This window comes from Ricinus communis, unplaced genomic scaffold (assembly GCF_019578655.1).
Source record: "Ricinus communis isolate WT05 ecotype wild-type unplaced genomic scaffold, ASM1957865v1 Ctg27, whole genome shotgun sequence".
Taxonomy (NCBI): Eukaryota; Viridiplantae; Streptophyta; class Magnoliopsida; order Malpighiales; family Euphorbiaceae; genus Ricinus; species Ricinus communis.
The window spans coordinates 35,857-57,481 of record NW_025963461.1 but is presented as its reverse complement, the minus strand read 5'-3'; the positions used below and the strand labels follow the sequence as shown (position 1 = coordinate 57,481).

Here is a 21,625-nt window from a genome sequence, read left to right as displayed (position 1 = left end):
CTTCACTAAAATCCAACTAGCTTAGGTCCCCTAGGGTTTGCTTTTTCCTTCGATTGTTTTCCTAAATCCTTTGAAATTATTTGACACTTAGTTAATCGTTTGTTCATATTTAATCATAGCATAATAACTTCATCAATTTTATTAAGGTTAGATAACATAAGACGCTGCAGTAGTTCTAGGATCATCCTTTCATGAGAATACGACCTTGATACTCACCATTTGTGCTAGTCTACATCGATAGGTTCATTGCCTTACATTTTAGCTACACAAATAGCCTATCAAGTTTTTGGCGCCATCGCCGGGGAACTTTTGTGTGAACTAGAGTGAATTTTTGTTTGTGTTAATTTAGCCATTTTTATTTTTCTATCTTTATTTTACTTTATTTTATTCATTTATTTTTTAACTACTTCTATTCTTTAGTTGCTACCTTCCATTCTTAGGTAGTTTATGACCAGGAGCTCTAGCTCTGATGTTATAGAGCCTCTGTCTGATCTAGAGCGATCCCTCAGACTTTTAAGGAAGCATTTGTAATCAAGAGGAGGAGATTGAGGTTGAGGTACCTGTTGATAGACTAGAAGGGATGGAGAATCACAACGAAAATACTACGGCGGATGCCAATAGAACGATGTACGAGTTTGCTAAACCATCATTGGATGGGACATAGACGAGTATACTCAAACCGGCGGTGGCAGCTAAGAACTTCGAAATAAAGCCAAATGTGATCTAGATGGTATAGCAGAGTGTACAGTTTGGAGGGCTGCCAAGCAAGGATCCCAATGCCTATATAGCCAACTTTTTTGAGATATGTGACACGTTCAAGATAAATGGAACTACCGATGATGTCATCCGGTTGAGATTATTTCCATTTTCTTTAAGGGATAGAGCAAAGAGATGGCTATAGTCCCTTCTACCGAACACTATCAATACTTTGGCTGAAAAATTTCTTTACAAGTACTTTCCTCCAGCTAAGACTGCTAAGTTAAGAAATGACATTTTTTCTTTTGCATAGATGGATGACGAGAGCATGTACGATGCTTGGGAGAGGTACAAGGACTTGCTGAGATGTTGTCCACACCATAGTCTACTAATATGGATGCAGGTTTAGACCTTTTATAGTGGTTTGAACCTTGCTACTATGAAAATGGTAGATGCTGCAGTAGGTGGAGCCTTGAACAGCAAGACATCGAAGCAGGCGCAAAATCTGATAGAGGCGATGGCCATGAACAACTACCAGTGGCAATCCTCTAGGAGTCGGCCAGTCAAACAGGGAATGGCCAACCAGTTAGACTCTACAGCAGCCCTAGCAGCTCAAGTGGAGCTTCTAACCAAGAAATTATACCAGCTTTAGATGCCAGTTCAAGCAGTTTTGCGGTGGCCCGTACTACGGTGCAAACTATAATGTGGGAGGTATATTTACTAGCTCCTATACATTATCTATTGTTTCTGCTGACCATGAATAGGTTAATTACATGCGAAATACACCCGGACAGCAGAACAACCCTTATAGTAGCACATACGATCCTGGGTGGAGAAATCACCCCAATTTTAGTTGGCGCAATAATAATGCCCAAGGTCCACCAGGTTTTCAGAGACTGCATCAGCAGCCACCATAACAGCAGCAGCAGACTGGACCACTAGAGCTTCCTCCACCAGCCGAGAAGAAATCTAACTTGGAGGAGGTGATGATGAAGTTTGTCACGTCGATTGAGATGAGGTTCCAGCAGACCGACAGTGTTCTTAGAAATCAGCAAGCATCCATTCAGAACTTGGAAAGTCAAATTGGGCAGATTTCTAAGATGTTGTCTGAGAGGCAACAAGGAGCGCTCTCCAGCACCACTGAGTCTAGCTTGAAGGAGCACATGAACGCCATCACTTTGCATTCGGGTAAGTTAGTTTCAACTCTTTCTAAGCCTGTTTTTGACAATTCCACTATTGATGTGCAGATTAAGGGGAGTAGTGAGGTTAAGGAACCTGAGAGGTAAAAGGTGAACCAATCCCAGTCAAGGAGTATCAACCCAAGATTCTTTATCCTGCTAGACTGAAGCAAGTAGAAGCGCAAGAGCAGTTCAGTAAACTCTTGGATATTTTTAAACAATTGCATATTAACTTGCCTTTTGTCGATGTATTGAAGCAAATGCCGAAGTATGCCAAGTTCTTGAAGGACATACTTAGCAACAAAAGCAAGCTGGAGGAGGTAGCATATGTTAAGCTTAATGAAGAGTGCTCAGTAGTGTTTCAGAGCAAGTTACTAGAGAAATGTTATGACCCAGGGAGTTTTAATATTCCTTGCACTTTGGGTAACTTGTGTGTTTATGATGCATTAGCTGATTTAGGTGCTACCATAAATGTCATGCCCACGAGTATGTTCAATAAGGTAGGTTTAAGGGAGGCAAAACCCACTAAGATGTGCATTCAATTAGCTGATCATTCTGTTAAGCTTCCTAGGGGGATTGTAGAGAATGTGCTAGTCAAGGTAGATAAATTTATATTTCCTGTGGATTTTGTGGTTATGGATATGGATAATGAGCATGGTGTGCCTTTGATTTTAGGGAGACCTTTCCTTGCCACGGCTAGAGCTAAAATAGACGCATTTGAGGGAAAGCTAGAGCTTAATATAAGGGATGACTGTGTTACTTTCAGTTTGCTCCCATTTGATAGTTCTCCCGCCGACCATGTTCATGCCGTTTGCGCTATTGATGGGATTGGTCTTGCATGTGATAAGCCACCACAGGATATACTAATTGATGATGCTTTGCATGCTTCTTTGCCTGTTGATGTGTGTTATTCATTTGAAGAAAATAACTTGTATCAATTTAAAACTTCATGCTATGATACAGCCGAGAAGGGTAGTTGCAAGTTTGTTTATGACATGTCATCTAGACAGGATTTGGAATGGATGACTGGGCATCCCAACTCGGTACAGAGAGCACCTCCTTGGCAATATGCTGCACATATTGGACCGCCTCCTTACGGTTATATGCCTCAGGCCCCAGCTTGCAATGAGCCCACCTTCTCAATTTGCCCACGGAGCAGGAATGCTGCAGAGTCCAGCTAAGCGACTCGACCAAAAAGAAGTGCTTTTTGGGAGGCACCCCAAAATTTTAATATTATGTTTTTATTAACATTTTTATTTTATCAATTGTTTGCATGCTTGATGGTAGTTAGAACACTTAATAATTAAACATAGTTGTATGAATCTAGGGTTTGAATAATTTAAGTCAGATTTTTGGTAATTGGTGAAGAAGGACTTCCCGTTTGAATTATTTTACTTGATTTAAAGCCTAAATGTGTGCGTATATGTGTTAAATGTAGGTAGGGAGTTTGCCGACTCGAGATGGCGAAGGAAAGCTCAGACTTCACCTGTCCACTACGGTTTCCGTGGGCATCACGGGCTGCAACACCAAGTCGTGCTAATCAGCACGGCCGGAGTCATGCCCGTGATGAATATGCACATATAGAGTTTGGGAAAACAGCCATCCACCATGGCTTCCTAGGCTACCATAGGCTGCAACACTAGGCCGTGCCAGTCACCACGCCTATGCCCTAGGCTGTGATGGGGATGCACGTAAAGCACAAGGTAAATTCAACTGACTACCACGGCTTCCGAAGGCACCACGGGCAACAACACCAGGCTGTGCTGACTAGCATGGCCATGCCCTCACCCGTGATGGATTGGCACACGAATGAGGCTTCAAGGTTTAGCATGGGCCGAGTCCTGGTTAGCACGGCCTTGCCCTCGCCCGTGCTAACCCCCGTGACTATAAAAGCAGGCCTTTTTAGAAAATTTCCTACCATTGCCTCTCTAAGCTCTAAAGTGTTGTTTCTTCTTTGTCTTTGATTTTTCTTACCTATCACGACAACTTCAAGTAAGTCTCTTTGCCTTTTGCTTTTATTTGATTAAATTTGATTTTTCTTTTATGCAATTTTTTTATTATTTAGGAAATTTTGATATGCTTTAGTGGTTTGCTATATTTATGTGATTTTGAATAATGAAATGATAAGTGTTGGGTTTGGCAGCAATAAAGTTTATTTATGGCATTTTATTATGAACAATAGATAGCATAAATTTTCTTTATTTGGTGCATGATAAAGTAGGCTGGAATGTAATTGTGAATTAGTTTTCTGCAGGAGATTGAGGCTTTAGTCTTAGTGTTAAGTCTAAAGTTTTCTGTTAGTCAAATTATAGTCGTTTTGCTATTTAATTTTTAGTATAAATTATGTTAACTTCATTTCTTGTTCGAATACTAATGATTCATTGCATTAGGCAATATGAGGGACTGCGATCAATCACGTCGAAAGTAACCGCAATGCGCCGCTACCACCAAGCGCTTGCGTGGCAAAGGAACATCTTCCTCCACTTCACGTTCATCAGCACCGGCACCAGCACCGGCACCTCCACCACAACAGCAACTGGTCCAAGTACGAAGAGCACCAGCTGCAAATCCACTCGCACCTGGTCGTCATCCCTTATGGACATTTCTGAATGCTGATAACGAGAGCTGCTTCTAAGTCATGAGATGGAAGCAAGTGATGGTTGGACGTTGCATCGACTTTGTATCCCTAGAAAGAGTGGGATTGGCTCAGGATGTGCGTTCCCTGTTCGAAACTCTGCCATATGCACAATTCTTCGACATCATTGCGCCAACCTACCGCGAGCTCACAATTGAATTCCTCAGCACCTTCTTTCTGCAGCAACATATCACAAATTAGAATTAGCCTGATGCAGTTTACTTCAGACTTGGGGGAAGGGAGTGCTCAATGTTAGTTCCACAATTCGGCATGCATTTGGGATTATGGATTGAACAGGAGACCTCGGGCGAGGAGTATTAGGGGTGCATCTACGTGAACCCAATCTCGTATGACACCATGTGGGATTCATTGGTACTCAACCTTGGAATGCTAGTCTTTGCTCAATTTGACGGATTCTGGTCCGTAATTGCGCGTATTTCCCTCAATTACTAATAATGGCCCTCGATAATGACTTGAAACGTGAGAGGAACCAAAACACGGTCATTCTAGCATAAAACAAGATAACTATGCACAAAAATATAAATAATTGGGCATATAAATATGTATAAAATGATGCACATCACTATACTTTATCAGGATCTTATGCAAACAATAGCTAGGGTTGATAATGTCTACAATCTTGTATGCAAAGGCCTCAGGGTACTTCCTGAGAGAGGCCAAAGTCATCTCCCTCTCCTTAAGAGTCAAATTAGTTGAAATGATCACCTGCAGCTTCTCCGCCTCATCTAGATAGGCATAAGTCAAGTGCTTAGGCAACTTCTTAAACTCTAGGGCTGGTGGCTCCTCAAGTTAAAGTCTCAATTTCTGCATCCTTAACTTGTCAATATCAATAAAATGGTCAGCAGACCTGCTGGGCTCACTAGCTAGCACATAAGCAAGTTGTTCCACACCTTCTCGTTGAACAACTCCTCCTCATCCTTAGCTTGTAATGCCACTTGTAAAGGATCATCAAGTAATATTTCCTAGAATTGAGACCCCACAATATCATCCAAAACATCCACAGAGTGTACAGTATCATCATGGTCAAGTGAATGTCTCACAAAAGTGCTAAGGTCAAAGGTAATAGTCTCATCACCTATTCTAAGCTGTAACTTTCCATCACACACATTTATAACAACCCTAGATGTTGCAAGGAAAGGTCTACCTAGGATTAAAGGGATGCTACTCTCACCTTCCATATCCATAACAATAAAATCAACAAAAGTCTTATCTGCTAAACTTGTCAACCTTAATAAGTACAACCTCAACTATTCCCCTAGAAAATTTCATAGTCTTATCCGCTAACTGTACGCTCATCCTAGTAGGCTTTGGCTCACTCAAACTTAATTTTTCAAACAAACTACTAGGCATTAAATTGATGCTAGCTCCTAAATCAGCTAAAGCATCACTTATATGCAAATCACCAATAATACAGGGAATAGTAAAACTCCATGGATCATTGCTTCTTTACTGGTAGCTTGTTTTGAAGAATGGTTGAGCACTCCTCATTTAGTGTCACTAGTCCCAAGTCCTCAAGCTTCCTTTTATTGCTTAGAATCTCTTTCAGGAATCTCGTATATCTGGGCATCTTCGATACAGCCTCAACAAAAGGTAGGTTAATCCTCAGCTGCTTAAATAAATCCAAAAACTTACCAAAATGCTGATCAACCTTTACCTGCTTTAACCTGGAAGGATATGGAATTGGCAGCTAGTATTCTCTCACAGGATTCTTCTTCTTGTCCTCGATTCACATAGGTTCTATCACCTTAAGCTCTAGCTCCTTCCTAGCTGGCTCATCCTACACAACAACATCATCATCAACCATAGGTAAAGAGCTAGCTAACTGCTTACCTGATCTTAAGATAACAGCCTTGACATGCTCCTTCAGGTTTGACTCTATTGTGTTGGGGAGCGTCCTTGGCTATCTCTCAGCCAGCATCTTATAAATCTAGCATATCCGAATCTCCAAATTCTATATGGAGGCCTGTTAATTTCTAAGAGCTATGTCCGTCTGTTGAAACCTTTTCTCTGAAGTGGACACAAACTTCATCATCAACTCCTCTAAATTGGGCTTCTTCTCCTGGTTCTGAGGTAGTTGAGGGAGAATAGTCTGCTGTTGGGGTTGTTGCTGGTGCAACCACTAAAATCCTGGTGGACCCTAATTATTGTTATTTCGCCACCCGAAGTTGGGATGGTTTCTCCACCCTAAGTTGTATGTGTTGTTGTACGGGTTATTTTGCTATGTTGGCGTATTTCCCATATAATCAACCTGTTCATAGTCAGCAAAACAAGAAGATGAAGAAGAAGCAAACATACCTCCCGTATTACAGTTTGCACTATAGTGCGGGCCACCACAAAACTCGCAGCCAAGCTGTGCTGCTTGGACTAGCAACTGGAGTTGGTTCATCTTCTTGGCTAAAAGCTCCACCTGAGCTGGCAAGGCTGATGTAGAATCTACTTCGTTCACCACTCCTCGCCATCCTAGCTAATGTGCATCATTTTATACATGTTTATATGCCCAATTACTTCCATTTTTATGCATAGTTATCTTATTTTATTCTAGAATCACTTGTATTTTGGTTCCTTTCATGTTCTAGGTGATTATCAATGGATATTATCAGTAGTCGAGGGAAATACGTGCAAATACAGACTAGAATCCATCAAAATTGAGCAACGGCTACCATTTTAAGGTTGAGCATGGCCTGGACTCTGGCCGTGCTGAACCATCAACACTTGACCCTCAAGAGTGCCATTTTGGCACAGTTTCTAAGGCCACCACAGCCTCCATCACAACCCGTGGTGGCTCAACACTGGCGAGGGCACGGCCAAGAACAAGCCCTAATTTGTGGGACTCGGAGGTCCAGCACGGCCTGGACTCCGCTTGTGCTGATCAACACGGGCTTGACCACGGCCGTGATGAGACATTTAGATAGGCAAATGGGAATTATTTTGCTAGGGCTCGATCTTCTAACTTGATTTCACACATACATGCACGAACCATCCTTTTCTAGACTTCAATATTCGACTTTAGGAGACTATTTCGCCTATTGAAGGAAGGATTACATTGGTTTAAACATCATATTGAAGATATAAATTGGATTTGGAGGGATTCAAGAGGCAATTTAGGGTTCATCATTCAGATTTGGGAATTTAGGGCTTTTCATTCGACTTGAAGAAGAACGATGTACATGCTTTCAAATTGCTTTTCTGTATTTTTTCCTTACTTTGTGTTGCTTATTAGCATGAGTAGCTAGAATTGTTGAACCCATTGGAGTTTCTATGTTGTTAGATTACTTTTAATGTTTATGAGACTTTGATAATCAATGCTTGTTTCTGCTTGCTTTCATTATTAATGAGAAATCATATTATTCATGAGACGTTGTGAGTTGTGGTGTTTAGATTGCTTTATGTAATTGAGAAGTTCATTTGGCAATTGGAAATTTGAATAGCAAGAACTGGTTAATGATCACTTATAGATAAGGGTAATTGACTAGCTGGATTAAGAATAACAACTCTTGATACTGGTGGATTTAATCTTAAGGCTAACCTAAAATCAATCGTTAGGAAGAGATTCCATCGTTTAGGTTCTCAAGTTTAGGGATTCGATAGTCTCGAGAGGGAAATTGAATTCAATTTAGTGGTGTGAATGCAATCATGTTGCGGTCAGGTAAATTTGTTCTAACACTAATGCTGATGCATAGGTAGATTCAAGCAGCGAAGTTGAAGCAACCAAGGCAAAGGAACTAGAGAAGGAAAGGCAGAGGAGATTCCATGAGGGAATACCAGTCCAAAATCCCATACCTTGCTAGATTAAAGCAGGCGTGAGTTGAGCAGTAGTTTGGTAAATTTCTAGATATTTTTAAACAACTGCAAATGAATTTACCTTTTGTTGAAGTTATTTCACAAATGCCTCGGTATGCGAAGTTCTTAAAGGAGATTCTTAGCAACAAGAGGAAGTTTGAAGACTCACCGTGCATGACATTAAACGAGGAATATTCAGCAACTTTCCAAAATAAGTTACTGAAAAAGCGATATGATCCAGGGAGTTTTACTATTCCTTATGTTATAGGTAAATTATTTGTCAATGATGCCTTAGCTGATTTAGGGGCTAGAACTAATGTAATGCCGTACAGCCTGTTCATAAAATTGGGGCTGAGAGAAACCAAACCTACTAGGATGAGTATACAATTAACTGATAATTCTGTTTACTATCCTAGAGGTATTGTAGAAAATGTATTGGTCAAAGTAAATAAACCTATATTGATTTTATGATCTTAGACATGGACGGTGAGAGTAGTGTACCCTTAATTCTAGGAAGACCTTTTCTTGCAACATCTAGGGCAATGATAGATGTTTGTGATGGAAAGTTAAAACTTAGGGTAGGGGATGAGACTGTCACCTTTGACTTGCATAATCCCATAACCTAATTTTTAGATCATAATAATGCTATGTGTACTGTTAATGTAATTGACAATGATATTGAGACACAGTTGCAAGAAGTGTTAGTTGAAGACCCTCTACATGTCACTTTGCCAAGGGGAGAAAAGCATGAGCTGTCAAATGAGGAAGTGTTGGAGCCGCTTGAATTTATGTTAGCAAATGAGCCAACCAGAAATACTGATGAATTTACTATGATTGACAAGATAGGTGCGCAAAAGTTGAGGCCATCACTTGATTGGAAAGAGCTTCCATAGTGTCTTGACTATGCACATATGCATGAGGATAACGGGCTGCCGATCATTTCAGCAGCAGACTTGACAACCGAGGTGAAGGAAAAGGACATTGCCCACTCGAAGGAAGTACCTAAAAGCGGATGCTTGGAGGATCGCTAACATTTTGAGGACCCATAACCTGGCAGCTAAATCACAGCAGATGTCAAACCCGCACATGATGGGAGTTATCACCGAGTCCAGCTAAATGACTCAAGAACCAAAAAGAAGCACCATTGGGAGGCATTCCCATATTTAGCTTTATGTGTTTCTTTTTATTTTATCAGTCGCTTACATGTTTGATGGTAGTTAGAGCACTTACTTAGTGACTAAACCTAATTATATGAATCTAGGGTTTTAATAACTTAAGTAGATTTTTGGTGATTGGTGAAGATGAACTTCCATGTTTGATACATTTTACTTTAATTATAGCCTAAATGTGTGCGTATGTGTGTTGAACGCAGATAGGGAGTTTGGTGGTTCGAGATGTCAAAGAAAAGCTTGGATTTCACCACGGTGTCTGTGGGCATCACGGGATGGATCCCCAGCCCGTGCTGATCAGCACGACCGGAGTCCTACCTGTGATGAACATGCACATAAAGAATTTGGAAAATCAGCCATCCACCACGGCTTCCGAGGCCACCGCAGGCTGCAATACCAGGCCGTGCTGGTTAGCCCAGTCGTGCCCTAGCCTGTGATGGACATGTACGTAGCTCACACTCAAAATCGGCCATCCACTGCGGCTTTCCGAAGGCACCAAGTGCAGCAACACCAGGCTGTGCTGACCAGCACGGCCATGCCCTCACCCATGGTGAACTAGCACATGAAGGAAGCTTTAGGGTTCTGCACGGGCCAAGTCCAGGCCATGCTGACCAGCACTGTCACAACCAAATTTATTTATTTCTTTTTTATTAATAATTAATATTCATTAGCATGTCATTTACATCATGATTATGTATGACCTATTTTATTATATTATGTGGTAGATAAATAAATTATTTAGTTACAAATTGATTTAATTGAAAAGTAATAATTTTGGACTAAATTGGAAAGTTAGAAAGAAAGAGGATTAAATTATAAAGTTGCTTATTTTTACACCAATATACCACCTCTTTCATTTCTTCATTTCTACACATGCATTTCCTATTTCCTCTTCTTCTTTGTCTCTCTCATTCTTCTCCTTTTCTTCTTCAAACCTTGATTTCCTAATCAAACTCTACAAACTTTTAGTAAGTGAAAATCTAATTCTTCTTTTATGTTTGAAATGATTTGGGCTTTCTTAATCAAGGGAAACAAAGGTGAGTAATTTTAATTTCTTGATTTTGCTGTAAATTAGGATTAATGATATGAAATTGTTGATGATTATGTGTTTTGGAATTGTTTAATCAAGAGTGAACATGCTATTACTTGTGATCTTGAAGCTGAAATTTCTAGGCAGATTTCTCACCTCTGATTTCGTGACCTTAGAGGCTTTATCTCGAAAATTACCAAACATGAAAGTTGTAGGTATATGTTTCAGGAATATCTCTGTAAAATGGTTTTGCAGATCGTTGAGTGAGTATGAACTTATAAGGTTCGATTTGCTGCTGCTCTGTTTGTGCTTCAGCAGGTGACCTGGTTTTTGTGCTGACATTTTGAGGAATTTAGAGGCTGAACCAAGCATAGAGTTAAACATGAAAGTTGTTCATTTATATATTTAGTATATTTTTGCAAAATTTCATAATTTTTGGTTGAGTATAACGTAAGATATGTTGAACTTAATATGGCCTGCTCGAAACTGTTTTAAGCAGAAATCGGACTTAGGATTCAAAAATTTATTGCTAATTGTGTGTTTCACAACTTGAGCTAGAGAAGTCCAAATTGAGTAACATTAGTGTCTATAGAAACTTTAGAATGTTAACTTTATATCTGGAGAGTTTCATCAGAAAATTTATTCGTTTGATTGGTCATTTAATAGGAAAAATTTTGCTGTTCTGTTTAGATGGAAATTGGAGCAGCTATATAGAAAATGCCATAACTATTTCTATACCAATGATTTTGAAGTGATTCTTTCTGCTATGGTTTCTATAAAAATGGAAGTGTAATTCTGGAAAATATGAGATTTTTATTAATTGTACGTAAGTTTTAGTGTAATTTCTAAATCAGTACCTACAAGCTGCCTTCATCAACAAATATGTTGATTTGTTGTCATTCATCTCATGCATCATATTAATATCTAGAATATATGTTATTTTGTTAAAATGTGATGTTTTATTGATAGTAAAGATATGTATATTTATGCCTTGTGATTGAATTGTATTTGTATTGAATATGTGAATAGGTTCATCCAAAGGAAAGGAAGTGGTAAGAGAAAAAGAATAGGATTACTTTGTTATCCTATAAATTTTGGTAAGTATTTAATAGACTAAACTTTGTGTACATTGAGTAGGAACTGCTGTTTGATTACTTGATAATTTCTTGGTTGACTGAGTTGATATTGGTTATGTTTTTGGCTTGTTGTAAAGTGAATTGATTGTGATGTGTTGTGAAGTGAATTGATTGTGATTAAGGATTGATGACTCTTGAATGGGTATTGTGTGATCGGGAAAGTCGGTAGGCGGATAGCTACCCGAGTATGTGAGATGGCAAGACTGAGCCGGGCGGATAGTCTTATCAAGTGGTTATTGAAATTTGAAAATGTGAGGAAATGTGAGGATGAGTCATCTGATCCTAATTTAATTGAAATAATGTGGAATTGAATTATTTGACTTGGTTGAGTTTGAGATTATTTGCATTATGTGAGATGAAATTATTTGTTTATGAGAATAATTGAAATGGTTGATTTTGTGATTGTTAGTTAAGTGTTAGTATAATTTTCTGTATTGATAAAGACTTGATAATTCTAGCCTAATATACTATAGTTTAGTAAATTAAATGCTTATTGAGTCCCTAGCTCATTCCTTAGCAATTTTTTTTTTAGGTTAGTGCAGTTGTAGATAGCCTTAGCTATGCATTGCTCTCTTTGCATCAGTCAATATTTCAGGTGGGCCAGAGGAGTTATCTAAAGCATTGGGGCATTTTGGGAACTTGTGTGAATTAAAATAATGTATAAATATTCCTTATATATATTAAGTATGTCATGTCACTTAAATTGTATGAATGTTTATTGTAACTAAGTAGTAAATTATGTTTATGAAGTTAAATATATATATATATATATTGCTATACAATTGGATGTTTGAGTTGGGGTGTTACAAGCACAGCCTTGCCCTCGCCCATGCTGATTCCTGTGACTATATAAGCAGGCCATTTCAAACCTCTTCCAACTTTTTCGCACTCTAAAGTCTAAGGTGCGTTTTTCTCCTTCTTCTCGATTTCTCTTACCTGTCACGGTAATTTCAAGTAAGTTTCTTCGCCTTTTGTTTTTATTTGGTTAAATTTGATTTTTCTTTTATGTATTTTTTATTCTTTAGGACATTTTGATATGCTCTAGTAGTTCTCAATATTTACTGCTTTGGTTGGTTTATTGTTTTGTTTTATTTTATTTTTGTTTACACTGCTTAAGTTTGATTTGGATTAGATTTAGTTTAGATTAGTTGTTGTATTTGTGTGATTTTGAATAATGAAATGCTAAGTGTGGGGTTTGTTAGCAGTAAAATTAATTTATGGCATTCTATTCTAAAAATTAATACCATAAATTCTCTTCTTTTGGTGCGTAATGATGTGGGCTGGAATGCCATTGTGAATTAGTTTTCTATAGGAAATTGAGGCTTTAGTCTTAGTTTTAAGTCTAAAGTTTTCTGTTAATCAAATTATAGTCGTTATGTTGCTAAATTTTCAATGTAATTTATGTTAACTTGATTTCTCGTTCGAATACTAATGATTGACTGTATTAGGCAATATGAGGGACCGAGATCAAGCCCGTCGAAAGCAACCGCAATACGCCGCTACTAGCAAGCGCTCGCATGGCGAGGGAACTTCTTCCACTTCACCTTCACTAGCACCAGCACCAGCACCCCCACCACAATAGCAACTAGTCCGAGCATGAAGAACACCAACTGCAAATCTACCTGCACCTAGTCGACATCCCTAATGGACATTTCTGAATGCTAACGAGAGCTGCTTCCAAGTCATGAGATGGAAGCAAGTAATGGTTGGACGATGCATTGACTTTGTATCCCTTGAGAGAGTGGAATTGGCCCAGGATGTTTGTGCATTGTTTGAATTCCTCAGCACCTTTTTACAGTAACAGATCACAAACTGGCATCAGCCTGATGTAGTTTACTTCAGACTTGGAGGAAGGGAGTTCTTAATGTCAGTTCTATAATTCGGCATGCATTTGGGTTTTTGGACTGAGCAGGGGACTTGAGGCGAGGAGTATCAGGAATGCATATACATCAACCCAATCTCGTACAACACCATGTGGAATTCATTTTCACCCGATTGATCTAAAATTGCTAAGGCACTGATTATGGAGCTATAAAATCTCCTAAAACACGAAAGGACACAAAACATAGGTGATCTTCGAATAAAAACATAATTAATGCTAAGAAAATTCATAATAATATGTCAGCAGATATGTGTAAAATCATGTATATCAGTTCATTTTCTTGAAATTTTTATTTTGTTTTCTATTTTTAATGTCTTAGTCAATTCTATTATGTTGCTTAATTTCTTGTTTTTCCTTTAATATTGAATTATTGTTATGATTTATTTTAGTTTATTAGTTACTATTGTGGATATTATGGATTTCTTTTATTACGGTATGCTATTTTACTCTTTTCCCTAATTTATTCCATTGTTTATGAAATTATTGATTTTGTTCTTATTATTTTGACTCTGTTAATTCTGTTATTTTGCTCAAATTCTTGTTCTTCTGTTATGCTGCTAAATTGGAATTAGCTAATGCAAGTGTGTCGAAAACGTGTTAAATTAATGTTGTATTGCTATTAAACTATTGCTATTATTGGAATAATTGTTTCTTTAGTGCAAGGAATACAATTTTGGCAATAGTTTGATCAATTTTCATGCATGTGCCATGGCTGAGCAGCGTGAAAGACCCAAGAAGGTGGGTATATACAAGAGAAGGCATTCAGATCGAATCTGCCCATCTCCACCTACAACTCCCGCACGATATAGACTGGTAGGCATTGGAGGCAGTCGGCCTAGCCACTGAGGTTCGAGAGATACTTCAGACTCCACCCTTTGAGGCCTTCTTCGGTTGTGGAGCCTACTTACAGGGAGCTCAGGCTTGAGTTTGCATCTACCTTCTTCCTTCAGACTCAGATAAGATTGGTCGCAGCCAGAAGCCATCCCATTTCGGTTGGGAGGGTAGACTTACATGATGAGTATTTTCGAATTTGGTGTCACACTTGGCCTCTATGATCAGGCGACTAAAGAGTCAGATCATTTGAGAGGCTCCTTATACAATCTAAGAGTTTCTTTTGACAAAGCCTGGGAGACCATCTCTGAGGGGGACAAGCCTTACTACTTGAGCAAGTCCAAGGCATCTGGCCTCTCTATTAGTTTGCTCTACCTTCACTGCCTGCTCGCATATACATTGACAGGGCGAGGGGAAAGTTTTGGAGTGGTCACCCAGCTTGACATATTCAAAAAGGAGGGTGGACATGGGATATGTGTTAGCGAAGCAATGCAAGACTGTCACTAAGGACCAAAAGAAGACTTGGATATGTTTCAGACATTATGTGACCAGGATTACTAGGAGGATGGAGCTACTGGACATAGATTTGTTGGATGAGTTGACGATCGTAGATGAATTGACCCTTACTGGCCTATCTACTATGTAGCATATGAGGATGATCACCCAATGGACAAGGCCCTTGGGGCTAAAACATAAACTTATTCGGTCAATAGCCCAGGAAGCTCGGGAGGAGTAGGGGGAGCACCCCAGACCTATAGATATTCCTGTCTCCTCCCAACCTTCATCCTCATTAGATCCTCGACCCTCTAGTGTGCAGATTGATGAGTTGATTGCAAGATTTTATCAGATCACTGACATGCGACTCAGCACACAAATAGGCTCGACAGGTTTGAGTGCAGTTCCAGCATTTTGATGCTATACAGAGGTAGATTCTGGATCTTTTAAATAGGCAGTTGGCCCAGGGAGACAGGATAGAGGCACCCTTGCAGAAGAATAGGACAAATGATTTTGACTTTGCTGATTTTGATAAATTCTTCCCAATTCCAGCTGACGATAATACCCCCCTCCAACAGCACCACCTCAGCCACCAGCCTAGCAAGATGAGTAGGGCAATATCTTTTTTTCTTTTTGAGTACTTAATTTGTTGCTTCCCAACTCTTTTTTACACTATGGACAATGTATCCTACAAGTGTGGGGTAGGTAAGTCGTTGTTTTGGCTTTCCTTTTCTTTTTCTTATGTTTTCCAATTGTCATTTATTGTATTATTAATGACGTATATAATTTAGGATACTTAGGATGTTTATTAGGTTTTTGTTTATCTTCGAAAGATTGATAGTTATGATTATGAGCATGAGATTTTTCCTCCTTGTTGTTTGTTGCTTTTGGCATATTCTTAAGCAAGTGGCTGGGTTAAACCAGTTTTGGTTGACCATTCTTTAAGTTGGTAATTTGAATTTGATTAGTTGTTGTGTTGTGTATGAATTGATTAAATGATGATTTGATTGATGGTATTTGGACACCTTATTCAAATATACACACATTTAAATTGTGAATTTTTGTACCTAATTGAACATGCATCATAAATGCTCCTTTCTTTTTGTTTGAGTGTGCATTACATTCTTCTTATTTCTAGAACTTGCTTGATAATACTTGTTGAGGTCATATGAACAATCAAATTTTATGAAATGATAAGGGCACTTATGATTCACCATTGTAGCCAAAATCAAATGTGTAAATATTTTCCATTAGTTAACCAAGTTAAGTCTTTCCCTTTTTTATCCCTACCCTATTTCTGGAAATTTTGCGATGTGTTCATTGAGTTGTTGGATGAAATGCCGGTTTTATTGAATTTACTAAGTTCCTCAAAAATCTTGTTTAGATGCTCCCTTCAATCCAAAAACAAATTTGTTATTTCTTCTTCAAAAAACAAAAAAAAAAAAAGAAAAAAGAAACAAACAGAATAAATAGTACTTTATTGAGTATTCATTCATTCTACACCTTTTGAGCATCTTGTTTTAGAGACTTTGGAACTATAGTGAATTTAATTACTTTTGTTTGGCATTTAGTCCTTTTTGAGCTAAATTGTGAGGGAGGCAGTGCAAGAGTTCATAAATTATTTACAGACTCCCAAAGTTTCCACACCTAAACCTAAGCCCCATTACAACCCTTGTAAAGACCCTTGAATTATGATATTTGATTGTTTGCAATAGCGGAGATAGGATTTATGAGCAAGCCTATGGTAAGTAGGTTGAATATAATTACGTCGAGAGATTGATGACTACCTTTTAAACACTTAGTGCATAGAGTGATTCCTTGTGAGGCATATGGTTTCTTGAATATTTCATGTTGAATGTACGATAATTACTCTTGTTTAGATTGCTGGTTTAGTTTTTAGTTGAGTTTCAATTTGGGATAGATTGAATGTTGCTTAATTGTAATCCAATTCATGAACTTTAAGAAGGGTTCATTGCAAGCCTATGATCTAAACTGTTGATTGCTTTAGGACAAGCAATAGCTTAAGTATGGGGGTGATTTGTATCCTTGATTTTACACATCTTTGCATGCTTGATCTTGAGTTACTTTTAGAGCAATTTATGTGTTTTTGTATTAGAATCACCCTGTTTTAGTTTCCTTTGTATCTCAAAGGATTAAATGCCCAAAAATAGAAAACATTATTCACTAAATCCTCAATTTGTAGAATAATGCTAAAAAAATACTATAAATCCAATAAAGAGATAAAGAAATAAAGAATTTTTTTATTTTTATTTTTTTAAGAAAACTGAACTAGCAGCTCATAAGAGAATTGTTGCGTACAACTGAATAAAGTAAAGAGCAAAAATATAGTTTGAATTGAAAGGAGCATCTAAAATATCAAAAGGACTTAGTTAATTTACCAACATAGCAAATAGCATTTTGATCCCAAATATGAGTGAGCAAATCACAAAAATTCCAGCATAAAGGTAAATGAAAGATGAAATGAAAAGGCTAAAATGTAAAGTGTGAAATGGTGTAAAAATGAAGAAAGGGGTAAAGGCTCAAACATGGCTAACTAATGGAAACATAAAGGGTAGGCTTTTAGCTAAGTGTGGTGAATTCTAAGTTGCCAAATCATCTTATGGTATTCACAAATTCATGTAACCTCAACAAGCATTACAAAGAAAGTTCTAGAAGCAAAGCCAAGTACAATGCACACTCAAACAAGAAATATAAAGAGCATATGTATAATGAATGGCTCAAAATCTCACATTTGAAGTGTGGCATTAATTGCAATTGGTTCTCAACATCTTTAGGGATGCCTGAGCATAGGTCGTGTTAACTTCCCAAAAAGATCAAACGCCTCTAATTACGTCCATTTTTGCCCAGAATTGATCTAAAATACAAAAGGACACAAAAAACAGGTGATCTTGGAATAAAAGCACAATAAATGATAAGAGAATGCACAATAATTTGCAAGCAAACATCTGTAAACCTATGCACATCACTGCCATATGGGAAAACTTGCTAGAAAGCGAATGGTCCTGACCAACGGCTCTTTAGCTTCTCAAGAAAGAGTCGGAGTCGTGAGTTATACAATAACATACTATCCCCAACTTGGAACTCCTTGGTGCTCCTTAGCCTCTTGTCATGCCACTTCTTGGTACGCTCCTTGTAGATTAAGGAGTTGACATATGCTTGGCTACGCCACTCATCCAACTCGTTAAGCTGCCACTATCTATGTTTTCCTACATTAACAACATCAAAATTGCGAGTTTTCAAAGCCCACGATGCTTTATGCTCAAGTTGAACAGGCAAATGGCATGCTTTCCCATAAACTAGCCTATATGGTGTAAAACCAGTTGAAGTATGTTAGGCCGTCCTAAATGCCCATAAGGCATCATCTAGCTTCTCCGCCTAATCCTTCCTGCTCACTCCTATAGTTTTCTCTAAAATCCATTTCAAACCCCTATTAGTAACCTCCATTGCTCACTAGTTTGTGGGTGATAGGGTATAGAAAACCTGTGTGATACACCATAGTGTTTAAGCACCTTTTCTAACTAAGCATTACAAAAATGACTCCCCCTGTCACTAATAAGAGCTCTAGGTGTCCCGAACCTAGCAAAAAGTCTTTTGAGGAATCTTGTAACTACACTAGCATCATCAATGGGAAAAGCTTACGCTTCGGGCCACTTAGAGAAGTACTCAATGGCAACCAAGATGTATTTATTACCATAGGAAGAAGGAAAGTGTACCATGAAGTCGATCCCCAACATCAAAAATCTCAAGAGCTTGAATGCTCGTTTTGGGCATCTCATCACGAGTAAAGATGTTACCTAATCTTTGGCATGCATCACAAACCTAAATAAATGCTCTAGCATCCCTAAAGATTGTCGGCTAGTAGAATCCAGAGTCTAGCACCTTCCTAACTGTGTGATTTATAGCTTAATGACCTCCCATTGGTCCTTCATTGCAATGCCTCAAAATCTAGAGGATCTCCTTCCCAGTACACATTGTCGAATAACCTGATATGCACAAATTCTAAACAAGAAAGGGTCCCCCAAAATGTAGTATTTCAATTCAGAAAAGAATTTCTTCTTTTGCTGAAATGTCATACGCTTCGGAAGGATTTTAGCAACCAGATAGTTTGCAAAACCAGAAAACTAAGGGTTATCAGAATTAGCCTGAGTTGAGCATAAGAAGTCATCTAGAAAATTGTCATTAATCGCACTCTCATCAAGCGCCTCCAAAGTCGGGTTTTCTAGCCTAGAAAGGTGGTCTGCTGCCAAGTTCTCAACACCTTTCTTATCCTTGATCTCAATATCAAACTCCTATAATAATGGAATCCAACGAATGAGTCTAGGCTTTGCATCATTCTTATTGAATAAGTACTTGAGTGTGGAATGGTCCATGTAGACAACAGTCTTTAATAGTACCAAATAACATCTAAACTTGTCAAATGCAAAAACAACAGCTATAAGCTCCTTTTCAGTGGTGGCGTAGTGCTTCTGGGCATCATTCAATGTCTTGCTAGCATAGTAGATTGGTTGGAACTTCTTATCTATCATCTGTCCTAAAATAGCTCCAACTACAAAATTACTAGCATCGTACATAAGCTCAAACGGCAACTCCCAATTAGGTGAAACTATAATCGAGGCTGTGGTTGGTTTCTCCTTCAACTCAAAGGCCTGCAAACAATTATCAGAAAATATAAAAGGTACATCCTAAGCAATTGAGTTAAAGGTTTAGCAATCTTAGAGAAGTTCTTAATAAACCTCCTATAGAAACCTGCACGCCCTAAGAAGCTCCTAATAGCCTTAACTGAACTAGGTGGGGGTAATTTAGCAATAGTATCCACCTTGGCCCTATCGACCTCCATCCCCAGATGTGAAATTTATGTCCCAACACTACACTTTCCATAACCATAACATGACACTTTTCCCAATTAAGAACTAGGTTAGCATCCACACAACGCTCAAGCACGCGTTCTAGATTATGTAAACAGTGAGTGAAGGAGTTACCAAATATAGAAAAATCATTCATAAAGACCTCCATGGAATCCTCAATCATATCGTGCAAGATCGCCATCATACACCTTTGAAAATTCACTGGTGCATTGCACATTCCGAATGGCATCCTCCTATGAGCAAACGTACCATACAGGCAAGTGAAGGTTGTCTTCTCTTAGTCCTCAAGTGCAATGGGAATTGAAGTAAACTGAAAAACCATCTAGAAAATAATAAATTTTATGCCTAGACAACCTTTCCAACATTTGGCCAATAATGGGAAAATGGTCCTTTCGAGTGGCATCATTTAGCCTCTTGTAATCTATACACACTCGAAAGCCCGTTGTCATTCTAGTCGATATAAGCTCGTCCTTCTCATTTTTTACCACAGTTATACCTCCCTAATTGAGAACCACATGCACAGGACTAACCTAGGAACTATCAGATATAGGGGAAATCAAACTTGCATCAAGAAGTTTAATTACCTCCTTTTTAACCACTTCCTTCATATTCGAGTTCAGTCTGCACTGTGGTTGCACCACTAGCCTGTAACTATCCTTTATAAGGATCTTGTGTAAGCAGTAGCTAGGACTAATCCTAGGAATGTCAGTAATTTTCCAAGCAAACGCCTTCTGGTACTTCCTAAAACAGGCCAAAGTCATCTCCCTCTCCTCGGGTGTCAAGTCCGCTGCTAGAATGACAGGCAACCTATTGTCCTCATCCAAATATGCATAGTTGAGATGCTTTGGCAGCTCTTTCAACTCAAGGACTGGTGGTTCCTTGATATGCATTGTTTTACACATGTCTGCTTACATATTATTGTGTATTTTCTTAGCATCTATTATGTTTTTATTCCAAGATCACCCGTGTTTTGTCTCCTTTTGTATTTCATGAGATTTTATAGGTCCATTATCAGTGATTGAGCGATTTTAGATTAATTTCGGGTGAAAATAGATGTAATCAGAAGCGTTTGACCTTAGGTTGACTTTTGGAAAGTCAACACGGCCCGTGCTAGAGCCCGTATAGAAAATCCAAGGCCATGTAGCTTAATCACCGTGAAGCAACATGATTCCTGAGGGTAACACGCCCTAGAGCACGGTCCTTGTTGGTTAACACAGACCAGAACATGCTCATGCTAGGATTAAGAGCACGACCGTGTTTGTGACACGGGTCAGAACACACCCTTGCTCGATTCAGTTCATTTTGTCATTTGGAAACCAACACGGCCCGGACACGGGCCAAAACACCCCTGTATTTGCTTATAGTATAAATTGAACGAGTCAAAAAGAGAAAAGAGAGTTCCGGATCGACAGTTTTTGACTCTTCATCTTCCTTTATGATTTTGTTAGACGTGTTTCATGCATTTTTAAAGCAGCTTCCAAGAGACTGATTCCACCTTTTAACGTCAGATTCGTGATTCTTGGGATTCAATTGAAGATTGAAGAGGAGTTTTGGAGCAAATCAAGAGGCAATTCTAGAGAGCAACTGCAGTGTAGATCAAGACTTTGAGTTGTTCACCCAATTCTAGGAAAGAAGGTGTATATGTTTCAATTTCTTTATTCTTTCATTGTAATTCAATTGCTATTTGTTTTAGACATGAACATGTGTAGCTAGATTGATTGCACCCATTGGGCTTCCTTACTATATTGGCTTTGTACTGAATTGGTAAGATTGCTTGGGTTTCCTTTCTTATATTCTTTTTGTAATTAATAATATAAATCTAGTTTTCATTACGTTGATTGTATTGATTACTATTCATAGAATTCTTTTAGCAATTGAGAAATTTG

At 38.5% G+C, this 21,625-nt stretch overlaps 1 non-coding gene across 1 annotated transcript; it reads right to left on the bottom strand.

The window, feature by feature from the left end:
* Positions 1–976: 976 nt before the first annotated feature.
* Positions 977–1,083, bottom strand: LOC112536160. Its single transcript, XR_003080216.2, has one exon. It is a non-coding gene; the product is annotated as a small nucleolar RNA R71 (small nucleolar RNA).
* Between the last annotated feature and the right edge of the window lie 20,542 nt (positions 1,084–21,625).